Source organism: Akebia trifoliata, chromosome 13 (genome assembly GCF_017979445.1).
Source record: "Akebia trifoliata isolate Shusen 1 chromosome 13, ASM1797944v1, whole genome shotgun sequence".
NCBI classification, from domain to species: domain Eukaryota; kingdom Viridiplantae; phylum Streptophyta; class Magnoliopsida; order Ranunculales; family Lardizabalaceae; genus Akebia; species Akebia trifoliata.
Window position 1 is genome coordinate 31,597,983 of NC_141387.1, and position 13,254 is coordinate 31,611,236.

Below are 13,254 nucleotides of genomic sequence, written 5' to 3' on the forward strand. Positions count from 1 at the left end.
CTTACATTTCTACCAAAATTTGAAATACCACCTTGGAAATGCCACTTGTAATCTAATGGAGGCCTACAGCCACGTTGTTGAAGCCCTCAAGCCCAGCTTGTAGAAGTCCCGAGTGTCATAGGATCATCTATTGCTTTGTAACGCACCTTATTATTTTTGTAATGTGTTACCTCGTGTAATTAGTATTATATCAACAAAGTTGTCTCGGGACTTTACCTCGTGATTGCCTTGTTTACTTGTTTGCTAGCTACGTTTGGTGTGTATGATCATATTTACAGGCTTGCAAGTGGATTAAACCCCCTTGCGCCGCACGACCTCGTTTGCAAGTGAGTTCCTTCAATATTTTGAAGCAGGCTGCCCGCTTCAAAGTTTTTTCCCCCTCCCAATTCCCTCTATATAAATCTAAGTATATTTTACTTCAAGAGTCAAAAGCCACACACTATGGCTGTCACCCATTCCTCATCCTTCCATTGCCTTTACCTCTTCATTTCACGCCTTTTGTTTTACTCTTGGTGTTTGAACAATGCCTATGCCTATGGTAGTAGAGGGACAGACGCAACAAATACTCATCATGTTCTTGATGCCAAATCATTACTAACATCATCAATTGTTTGCTCTGACTCCTTCACCAAAGGTAATTAAACACAACCCATGATGTTATTGGAAAAAAATGGTAACACAAATTATATAATTCGATACAAAGATGACTCATTTATGTTGTTCTTAAACGAGTGGGATATTCAATGCGAATCATCCTTCACATTGAATCATTTGTGATCAAGATGACATGTCCAATATTTTGAAAATATTGGACAACTTAATAAAATTGTGTTCTAGTCAAGTGGGTCACTATGTGAAAAAACGGGTAAATTCAAGACCAAGGTCGGTCGAATTTAACCCTTTTTTCACATAGGATTTTTTTTTTTTGTAATAATTTGATAAAATAAATACTTATTTTAGATAATTTAAAATTTTGTTGTATAAATAAAAATGTGATCTTATTGACTTAAATAATTTGTCTTGTCAAAGACTAGATGATTTGGAAGAGTCTTGGTATCGGTGGCGGACAAGAATACAAAGTTTTAAAACCATGATGGCACGAAATGTTGAAGTTGTTCTGCTGGTTATAATATTTTTTCCTTGTGTAATTGAGAAAATTATTGGAGTTATTTTCAAAATAATGGTAAACGATATTGCTATTTAATTAATTTTGGCCTAATACACGATTTTTTTTAGGTACTTCTACTCCAAGAAAGTGTTCACAATGATAATAATTTTGAGTTTTAACTAAAAATGGTAGATTAGATGCTTATTTTTAGGGGTGCACATTCGAGATAACCTGAACCGGACCGAACCAAATTTTCAGGTTTGACCTGAGTAGGGTTGAAATTGAACCCAACCCTAAATATGTCGGTCGGGGTTCTAATTCCAATGTTGAAACCAAACCTAGACGAGGAATTCAACCAAGGCCATAATGGAGACAAACCACCATTACTTACCATCAAGCTAAGAAACTTTTTAACTATTAATATATTATAATAAATCTGATTTATAAACATATTAAAAAAAAAAAAATCAAAATTTTACCATTACCACCTTCAATGATCAACCTGAAACCCAACTCGAAACGCAACCCAAAACCCGATTTAAAAAAAAAAAACAATAAAAAATTTGAAATATTTATACCCACCCTCCAAAAGGATTATTACTATTTGTAAATCGGTGGGGGGGGGGGGAGTAAATATGAATTTCATTTTCACTATTCCAAATTCTCTAAATCACTCAATTTCTTTACTTTATTTCCATAATTTTGTACTAAATTCTCTATGCTCTTTATTAAATTTAGATTTACTCTCAATTAATTTGATTTCGAGTGATCAATATTCTTCTATGTGGCAAGATCAAAATCAAATCAGCATCAAAGTGATCAAGATCAAAGTCATCATCAAGTATCAAGTGATTAAGAATTACTTCCACGTGAACAGATCAATCGATCAAATTGACATGTGACATGATCAACCAATAAAAAATTTCGACAAAAAGTGTAGTGGTTCTAATTTTTTTTCTTAATATTATTAGATTAAGCTTCTCCTCCCCTTTTTTATTTTTTCTCTACTTCCAAGTGAAGTCTAATCAATTTCAATTAATTTTAATTTTAGTGTTAAATTTTATATAATGGATCCTCAAAATATTAATATCGATGATTTTCAAAATTAATGATTCTCAAAATTTTGATTTTAATTTATTTACTTACAAAGGGGTAGTAATGATTCGGAGCCCTCTAATCCGAATCTCCTAAAAAAATCAAAAAGATTTCGATTTGAGGTAAGGCAACATTTTACCTTAATAGATATTGTAAACCCGGACGGAAGTAAAACGAAAAAAGTAAAATGTAATTATTGTGGAAAATTTTTAACATATTCCAGTGCATCTACTAGAACGAGCACAATAAATAAACATATAAAAAATACGTGTTCAAAAAGAAAACAATCCGATATTAGTCAAAATCTACTTAGTCAATCAACTACCGGTGACATAAGCATGTGGTCATATGATGCTGAAAGGGCACGACGATAAACCGTTAAATTTTTTATTATGAAAGAAATGTCATTTCTTATAATTGAAAAAATAATTTATAAATAATTTATTCAAAAAATATATTTTCCTAATTTTGAAAGTATTTCTAGAAATACATTAAAAAGAGATATAATGAAAATGTTTAAAAATAAAAAAGTAGAAATTAAAAATTTATTATAAAATATACCTAGTAAAATATTCTTAACTTTTGATGTATGGACTGAAATTCAAGGTATACCACATTTTATATTGAAAAGTGAAATTTATAGAAAATAATTATATATTTTTCTTTATTAAATGCAAAACATACAAGTTTAGTAATTTTTTAAGTTTTGCAAAATATTTTATTAGATTATGAAATTAGTAATAAAATATTTACAATTACATTAGATAATGCTAATAGTATTAATAATACTGTAACTAACCTTAAAGATGCATTATTTGATGAATCAATTTTAAAAGAATTATTATATGTTCGTTGTGGGGCACATATTTTAAATTTAATTGTACAAGATGATATTTAATGTATAAATAATGTTTGTGAAAATATTAGAGAAATTATTAGTACTATAAGAGTATCACATATTAAACAAAAACGATTTGATGAATATTATGTATTATTTGATTTACCACCAACTAGATTATTATTAGACGCGCTACAACACACAGTTCATTATAAAAATTCAATAAAAAGATTTTTAGAAGACATACGTAGTGAAACACTATTAGAAAAAAGTGATTAGGAAATATATATAATATTTGTAATTATTTTTAAAATTTTGTGGAAATTACAAAAGCTTTTCCAGGATAAAATATGTTACATCCGCCAAATTTTATTTGCAACTAGCTTGAATTAAAGAATTTTTAAATTTGAATTTGAATAATAATGTTACACAAATGAATAATAAATGTAATAAATATTGCAAAACTATTCCACATAACTTAGTATTTGTAAAATCCTGAATTTTCAATTCGTATCTCGAGAAAAATAAATATTGGAATTTTAAGAAAATCTTGAAAGTGGGACTTAATGGTAAAACTTTAGGATATTTCTGATCATTTTTAATGAAATCTGACCTCACCATTAGGTTTAAAATGATTGAAAAACATACTTTAGCCTGTAAGCACGCTCAAATGCGAGTTCGAATATAAAACTTGCAAAATCCTCGATTACCGAGTCGGATCAGGTTAAAATAGTGACTTTTAGTTAGAGCAAGAATTATTAAGATTTGATTTCATCATTGGGTTCGTAACAAAAAATTATTGAACATGGACTATTTATTTGTCATTTTTGGAGATCAGGAAGTCGAATTATCGTCAAAAGCGAAAATGACATCAAGTTTAGGGTCACCTCAGGCTAAAAATGTAAATTTTTTTTAGAGATAAAATTTGTAGAAAATGACTACACTATTAGATCAAGAACAAAAAATTAGATGAAATAGAGTATTCGTTTGTTAGTTTTGGAGTCCGGATGGTCAAGTTATCATCGATCGAAACAATAGCCAAAATAACGATTTTGTCACGGACCTTATATAAATAATTTTTTACTTTTTTTTCACTATTCATCTTCCCCAATCCGTTCAAAACCAGCCACATTTTTCTTAAATTTTTTTTTCTCCGATCTTCTAACGCCAATTCGTCGCGAATCGTTTACCATCGACATTCGACGCAGAAGGGAGAAACGTCCGTAGCCTCGTTCTCTACAAAACCCACCCAAATTCCTTCCGTTTTCTTGCCTTTTTCACCTTGTATCATAAAAAATCAGCCATATTTTTATACGGAGATTTCGTAACTTCGACCTCGGATTTCATCCGTTTCGAGGTCAAACCGTCCTCTACCGCAGAAGGGAGAAAGGACGACCACATCAAGATCTTCAAAACCACCAAGCCGATTTCGAAACTCAACCGCCTCGAAGTACAAGTTACCTCGATTTTCGCACACACGCTTCAATTCTTTCACATAGAGATAGTAAGAAACTCTCAATTTCTATTAGTTATCGTAGATTCTAAAAATTGCATTTAAGATTTTATCGAAAATTTTTGATGTATTTCCAAAATATAGAATTCTTTTATTATTTCAAAAATTCACGCCAGAAATTACATGTTTGATATGTTTAATTGTATTTTTAACAAATTATACGTGGATAGGATATTTTAACGAGTTATTTCCATAAATTGGGTCTTTTACACTACTCAGACATCGTTTTGATATAAAATTTATATTCTTTTTCAATATTATTGATAAAAATAAATTCTATAGTTGAAAAATGTGATTTAATATTCAATGAACTCATATTGAGTTGATGAATATTAAAAAAATGAATATTTTATTGAAGAGATTGAAAATAGTAAAAATCGAAAAAAGGGTATGAAACAGTAAAATGTCAGAGTCACACCCAAGGGGTGATGTCTGCATTTTATATTGTTGTGTTGTGTGTAGGTTGGTGAACAGATATCTAGGCATAATATTGTTGGTTGCATGTTTATTTAAATTTCTGTTAGCTCAAGGGTTGTTTACTTTTCCATTATGTTATTTATTTTAGGCTGGGTGGCCACACTTGCATGGTAGGAAACTGGATATCCATTCTCAATCTTGTATTGTTAATTTCTCTTTTGTTTTCAAATGAAAATAATATATATATGTAGCTATTTTGTGAGCTGTTAAAGAGTTTGTGAATGCTTGAAGGGATAGTGCGTCATATCATTCGGAGTGGTGTACTATCCGGGGATGTATGGTAAGGACCACCAAGCTCATACGTGGTATGGGACGCGTATGAGAGTGGAGTCACAACTGAAATCCGGGTTATTCCTCTCTATCTTTACTAATAAACTTGTAATGTAAAGGTGGTCGTATATGAATGATTTGTCTATTTGGGAATCACATGCACCCTGATAGGCATAAACGAAGATGATTAGTCAATAATCACTAACAATCTATAGTAGTCGAACGTTCTGACACATTGAAAAGAGACTCATTGCTTTCGGTCATGTCAAACGGCCAGCCTGAGTTGGATAAATGGTCAACCAAGCGTGGTAAATGCAATGACCGGCTACAAAATCAGGAACTAAAAATCAGAGAAAAATTGTAATATCATGTCCCGACTGAGAGCAATCCAGTCGTGAATCCTAACTCTCTAATTCCAATACTCTACTATTCTGTATTATGTATCTGTTATCTTATTTTGATATATAAAATGAAATGCATGTTTAATGTTTTCATTTGACAATTAATTTGTATAAAAAGAGAATGTTATAGTGAGTACTGCTGATCGATGTAATGTGCGTTTTGAAATGTTTAGTTGTTCATCCATGGGTATATGTACCAGTTAATCGTAGTTTCTTCTGCAAAACTTTACATATTTTTAAATGATTCAGTATCTTTATTCGTTCATGTTAGGAGAGGTTATTGGCAAAATTTGTTTGTTTCCTTACTGGGTAACCATTGTTACTCACCCATTCTTTCCTTTTTTTTTTAGCTTCAGAGCTTGTAGTTAGCGAGGTGGGCGTAAAACCAGCGAGTGGGGACCATTTGGTGGGTCATATAGACGACCAGAGTCCATTACCTGGTGAGTACTAGGGTTATTACCCTTAGTGGTGTTGATTTGTCTAAGAGTAATATAGATTTTGATTTTGAGCGTTAGTAATTTTGTTAGAGTGAGGAATTCATGTATAATCGTGTATATAAACTTCTTCTTCTGCACTCTGATTTTTATATGTTATTAGATGTATATAGGCTTCCACTAGTATTATATTTTGAATGTATATATACAGGAAAGTATGTCGTTTATCAGGTGCAGGTTGAACGCCTTGGAATGCTAACATAAACATAGGAGACCATACCGAAATTTCGAGGTCCCACATAGTACCTCGAGATCTGGCATGGGGATTTGTGTTAGTGTTCGGCGGGGAGCCACAGTATTTGCTTCATTATGAATTTAGATTTAAAATTAAAGTTTTAAAACTTATTTTTAATTTAAGTGGTAATCTTAATATTGAAATTAAAATGCAAAAAATTAAAAAAGAATTATTTAAACATTTTAAGATTTATTAAAATAAGCATGGCTTAAATAATAATAGTACTAGTATACATCAAAATGTAACATCATCATCTTTTGGTGCAAAAATAATTTTTCTTAACCTTTTATCAAAAGGCACCTATGATTTAAAATAAAAATAGTTCAACATCCAAATTATTACATTATTTAGATTCTAATGTCATAGAAATTGGAGATGAGAGTCTAGAGATTTTAGAGGCAGAAGATGAAGAAGAATTGGGAGAAATGGGATACAGCTAATACACCTCCTACAATTAGTCAGTATAAAAAAAAAAACTAAATCCTAGGAAATCAGGTAATCAACTACCTGAATCCCTTATTTACAATCTATACAACTCAGCAAATCACAAGAAAAAATATTTTCTAATTTTTGAGAATAAATCTCAAAAATTCTACAGTCATTATAATATTTTAAAATGATGGAAAAGTTATAGTATGCATTATCGTGATCTTATTTAAAATGGCATGTGATCTACTAACGATTTTTGTGTTTATTGTGACTTCAAAATCAACATTTAGTATATGTGGAAGGATTTTATCTCAATATAGAAGTCATTTAGTTCTAGAGAAATTAAAAGCTTTAATTTACTTGAAGAATTGATGGTTAGGCAAAAGAGGAGAACAAGAACAAAAATACATCCGATTAGAATAAGAATATTATGTTGAGAGTATGAGGTCCAAGATTTGTGATAGTTTAGTAAAAAACTTTGAAATGAGAGTTTTCTAACCAGTCTTGGGCAATTTGAATTGAACTTTTGCAAAAATATTATGTTTTGATTTTTTTTTATTTTTTATTTTTTTTAATGAGATACGTTCAAATGATAATAAAAAAAAAATTGAAGGAACTAAGGGGCTTGTGATAATTGTTACTTAGGGGCTTGTGATAATTCTTTAATAGGTCTACACGGAAGAGTCTTTCAAATTCATCGTAACACTCTCTAATTGTAATGATTGGAAAAATAAAAGAAAATATAATTCTCCCATGTTTTGAGTCTTACAGGGATAGAATCTACTATAAATAAGACGGTTTCCCAGGCTAAGAGTTTGACGGGGATTGAACCGATCATGAAAAGTAAAGATGAGATTTGCAAACTAAGTATGTTTCGACGAGAATGATTTGATGTCTTTTACTTTAAACGATGAACCTATGAAATCTAAAGGGGATCAAAATTCTTTTTAACTTGAGTTTTTTTTTTTTTAAATTTAGAATATCATGTAGTTTATACTCATGTGACAAGGAGCAACATGTAGTTTAGGCTCGTATGGGAAGTATCAAGCAATTTTAGGAGCAACATATAGTTTAGGCTCTTATTCAGGAGCAACATGTAGTTAAGACTCTTACTAAGGAGCATCGAGCAGTTTTAGGCTCTTAATAAGAAGTGGCATGTAGTTTAAACTCTTGCAAAGGAACACAATATAATTTAGGCTCTTGGAAAGGAACAACAAGCAATTTTAGGCTCTTACTAAGAAGCATAATGCAGTTTAGGCTCTTGCAAAAGAGTAACAAGATATTTTAGGCTCTTACTTAGGAGCACAATGCATTTTAGGCTTTCGTAAAGAAGCAAATATTAAGAAATAGTTTTAACAATTATTAGCATTAGCTAATTCAATACCTTATTTTTAAGGAGTAAATTAAACTTTTCGTCATAGGCCTAAAATACTAGTTTGGCATGATGCTCGTAGAAAACATTATTTTTTCATCTTTTTAGTATGAGTAAAATGATTAGATCAAGAATTCGACACTGTTGAATACTAACCAGAGTGTGTCTATCAAATAGATAGTAGTTTTGCCAATTCTCTTTAAGGTCCTTTAGAGTCATCTCCACCATCAAATATCGACAAAAGGATAAAAAAAATGATTTGATGGTGTTTCATAATGAGGTGGAGGATTGTGTGATGATTGTGATTAGTAGTAAACTTCAGACTTTGTCCAAGATATTGATAGATCAATGATTACTCAGACTCCAAATATTTTTTAAATGGCTTGATTGGGGGATAGAAGTGATTTTTTTTTTTTGCCATTCATGCCCAAGGTGCCAATTACAGTTTTCACCAAGTCCGGCTCCATAATTTTTTGTGCATCGATGCCCTTTCAAGTTTTCATCGTGCTTATGGTATTTGATCTTACCATGATTCAATTTTTTTACTCACAACGCCGTTGTAGATTTTCAATGTGCCATTTTCAAATCATGATACACTTATTGTAAACACATCTTAGATAGTTGTTCCTTCATTGCCGACGAACATTTGTGATAGAAGTATTCTTTTCAAATCATTTATCAAAAACTCTTCCAACTTTCCTAAAACCTTAAATCTAAAGTTTCAACTCCTTACCTAATACTCGAACCTCATTTTTCACTCAAAAAATACCTAAAAATCCTTTAAAAAAACACCTAGAAACCTTCAAAACACCCAGAACATCCAGAAAATATTAAGATTTAGGATGAAAATATTTTATTTCGGAGATCGAAAGTGGATCTAATGACGGAGACAAAAACAGGAAGACTCGTACGAGGAACGTTCTCCACCATTTCTGAGATAATCAACTGTCACAATCACCTAGGTATACTAATTTTTATTTTTATTTTTATCGTTTAGGTCATTTTTTCAATAATGTAATTTTTGAAAAAAGTAGAAACCGACATTTGCCGGGCGGGATTGGTACCTAACACCTTCCAATCTCGTAACGTGATCCTACGACCCCTAGTTTCTTTTTCGTAGATTAGTATTGTTTATCTGTTAAGGGTCATAATCCGATTCTTAGATCGTAAAACTAGGTGGCCATTCCAAAACACCAAAAAAGCGATCCGCAATCTGCGGATCGAGGGTGCTTTCAGTGCATCACATGAATAGGGCCTTGGACCATTTATTGAAAGAAAAAAAAAAAGAAATTTTTTTTTTTAAGATTTGGGCTTTGAGGTATCGATTTTAGGACATTTTTTATCGAGAGCCCGGTCAAATCTGAGTGTCTACAAATATATCTAAGTTATATAATATATATTATATAGGTGTATATTTTATATAATTACAAAAATAAATTATTTATATAAATATATCTAAATTATATATATAGGGGGCGGTTCATGGGACATATGTAAAAATAATGGTTTTTCAAAATATAGGTTAGAGGTTTTGGATTAAGTTGAGTTTTTGCGAGGATGGTCACTATGATGAGAAGATCATTCTCACAATAAATCAACTCAATCTGAAACTTCTAAATCCATCAAAAGTGATTTACAAATTATTGAAAAAAATTTACAAAAAATCGACGATCCACATTCTAAATCACTTTTAATGGGGTTAGAAGTTTCACATTGGACTAATTTTTTTTTTCCAGATGATCTTCCCATCATAGATATCATCCTCACAAAAAAGCAGCTCAATCCAAAACTTCTAACCCATATTTTGAAAATGTATTAATGTTACATTGTATTTACATATCTCCCTTGATCCGTTCCCATATATATAAATATAAACTTATAAGTTTATATTTATATATGTTTATAAATCAGAGTTATTATAATATATTAATAGTTAAAAAGTTTAACACAATAAAGCTCTTAGCTCATTGGTAAGAACTGTGGCTTGTTTCCATTTGTATTCTAGTCCTTAGTTCAACGCATACTAAATCCAATTTTCATACAGTCAAACAAATATATCAAATCTAACATGAAATTTACCCAAAAGAATTGATTTTCGATCTAGGGTAATGATTCTCAAACCAGGTTCAGTCTGGTCTTGGGGGAGTTAAATCGAACTTGAACCGATTTTTCATAGGTCCAATTTGGTCTAAACTCGAACTAGTTCGGTCCGGTTTCGATCCTCAATTTTTGTTCGATTTTCGGGTCACGGCGTAAAATGTACGTCCCTATTTATTTTTACAATTATTTAAATCACCAATTTTTCTTTTTAAGTTCAATGTGGTACCTGCTAGAGACACAAACACATTAGCATCTCTAATATCAATCAAAACGTGAGGGGGAGGGGGCTAAATCATTTACCTTGACAAAAAGTTAAATAAAAGTTGAAGGTGGAGGAACTTTTAAGTAATTTTCCATTGGTTTGGTGGCAAGAGATCAAGAGGTTGCATCATGTCTGTTTGAAACATATTGCCAAGTCCGGGTTCAAGAATAATTCAGCAAGAAAAAGCTTATAAAAAACGTCCTTAAAGTTGGGAAAACATCACATAAATTGATTTTTATTTATTTATTTTTAAATATAAAAATATGTATTTTAAATAGCTGATTAAATAAAACATAAAAATATTAAAAATAATCATTGACATTTTTTTTTCAAAAAATCGTCTATTAAATCATGATTTCGTGATTTTCGTTTCCTAAAAATCAAATATATTATTTTTCAAAACTTCATGAGATTTAATTGATAACTATTAAAAATTCGCAGATTTTTGTCACGATGGTTTAAGCAGCATAGGAGTTTATTAAAAATCGATAAAAATATGAGGGGCTAAATTGCTTTTTTATTTATTTATAAAGTTGAATGGCCCTGGAAGGGATATGTATGTGGTTAGTCTGACAAACACAGGCATATCTAATTAGTACTAAGGTCAAAGAGCATGAATACGACTATTTTGAGGAGTTTTTTTTTTTTTGTTGGAAGTTGAAGAAAATGGCATTTAGGTCATTTCTCATTACTCTACAAGAGAACACCCCAAATAAGGGTGCAATGTCATTAAAAAAAAAAAAAGGTATCTCAAATATTTACTAAAATACCTACATGTCCTCCTATAAATTAATGCAAAATGATCTCATTATCCTTGTACTAGATTACAATTCATTTGATTTCGTTTCCCAAAACAAGTCATATTCAACCTTTTGGGTAAAGTCTTTACTCTAATTTTCAACCTTACGATTAATTTACTTTAAACCTTCAAATTTAGTGAACAAGATAATAAATTTGAATTGGAAGATGGTGATATTTTTTAATAGAAAATTCTAAGATTTTTTACAAAAGATTAAAGTGATGTTTAAATGGATTGAAGATGAAATTATTAGATAAAATTAATTTAAGGTTGAAGAGCATAAAGATGATTGGTTTTGGAAAAAAAAATTTAGAATTTTTTTTTGTTTTTTTGTTACAGGGTTGAAAATGGGGATTTTTAGGTTATTTTTCTTACTCTAGTAGAGAAGAATAAGATCAAAGGGGGTATGTTTTATTTATTTATTTATACAATTCAAATAATAAAAATAAATTTTCACAAAAATTTTCATGTTGTGCTCAAACAGTAGAAAATGATTTGAAAACTAATATTTTCTTTGCAATCTAACATGCCCTTGGTCAAAAATCAAGGAAACAACAATCCCACGTCCTTACAATCATGTTGATTGATTTTAAAAATTATAAAAAATAACCTTTTTATTGTAGAATCTTCAAAATCTCCTTTGAATAATATTTTAAACAACAAATAAACCCTTCTTAGTGCATGCCACCTACTCACCTACTTTAAAAGAAAAGTAAAAAAAAGCAAAATAAATTGACCAAGTGAACGATCTTCTCATCCCGCAATCAAAGGAAATTCAACTAACAAGAAAGAGCAACCAATTATAAATGCCGAAATGATACCAAATTTCACGACACTTGATAATCCCTATCATTTAGTGAGCCTCACACGGTGTAATATTTTCTCTGCAATCCAGGGTTTGGATTTCGATAAGGACCGATCCATTATGTCATTGGATAGATTCTCGATATATAATGTCCCGATCTGATAAGGACCAAGTATGTTAAAATGTGAGAAAATATATAAATTATATAGTATATATTATTTAAGTATATGGACTTTATTTAAATTATATATATCAAATCAGATTTGACCTGATCCGATTGTTATTGGATTGGGTTTGGATCCTACTAATCGATGTGATAAGTTCTAAGTCCGATCCCTATCGGATTGCACCAAATAAACCAAAATCCAATCTGAACCCAATCCATTGACAACCCTACTTCTGACTGAACATCATGTAATCCAACTAAGTTTTATATATAAAAGATATAAATTTATTCGAGTATAAATAAATAATAATAATTCAATTAAATAATTAATCTCATCCGAGACAAGACGAATCAGGCAAGTCAACTCTTGATATCCATGTGAAACAAGACAAAAATGGAATATCAAGTTTTAAAACAATGCATATGATCTTAGTCATTATTTAACAACACATATAAACATGAGTTTAAAACACGTTTTGACACCTCGTCTCGTCTGTGAACAAATCGAGTTGTCTCGAATGAGTTTTTCGATACATTTGAGATGTTTCGTTCAACAATGAGAAAAATGAACGGTTTTAAATCTCGTCCGATACATCGATTTGTTTAACTCATCCATACTTGATATTGAGACGACTCGGGCGATAGGTCTCGGTCACGGACGAATTTTGAAACCATGCATGAAAATGAAGTTTTAAAACGATCTTTGTCTTTGTGAACAGATACATGCAAAGTCTTCTTAAATTAATAATTTAGGTCTTTTCCAAGTCTTCTTAGATTTTTCGTTGTTGTCGCTTTCAATGTTTCTCTAACGCGGAAAATAATGCAACAATGACCTTAATTCCCTCCCCTTTCCCTTCCCCTCTTTATAAATCTTAGAATATTTTACTTCA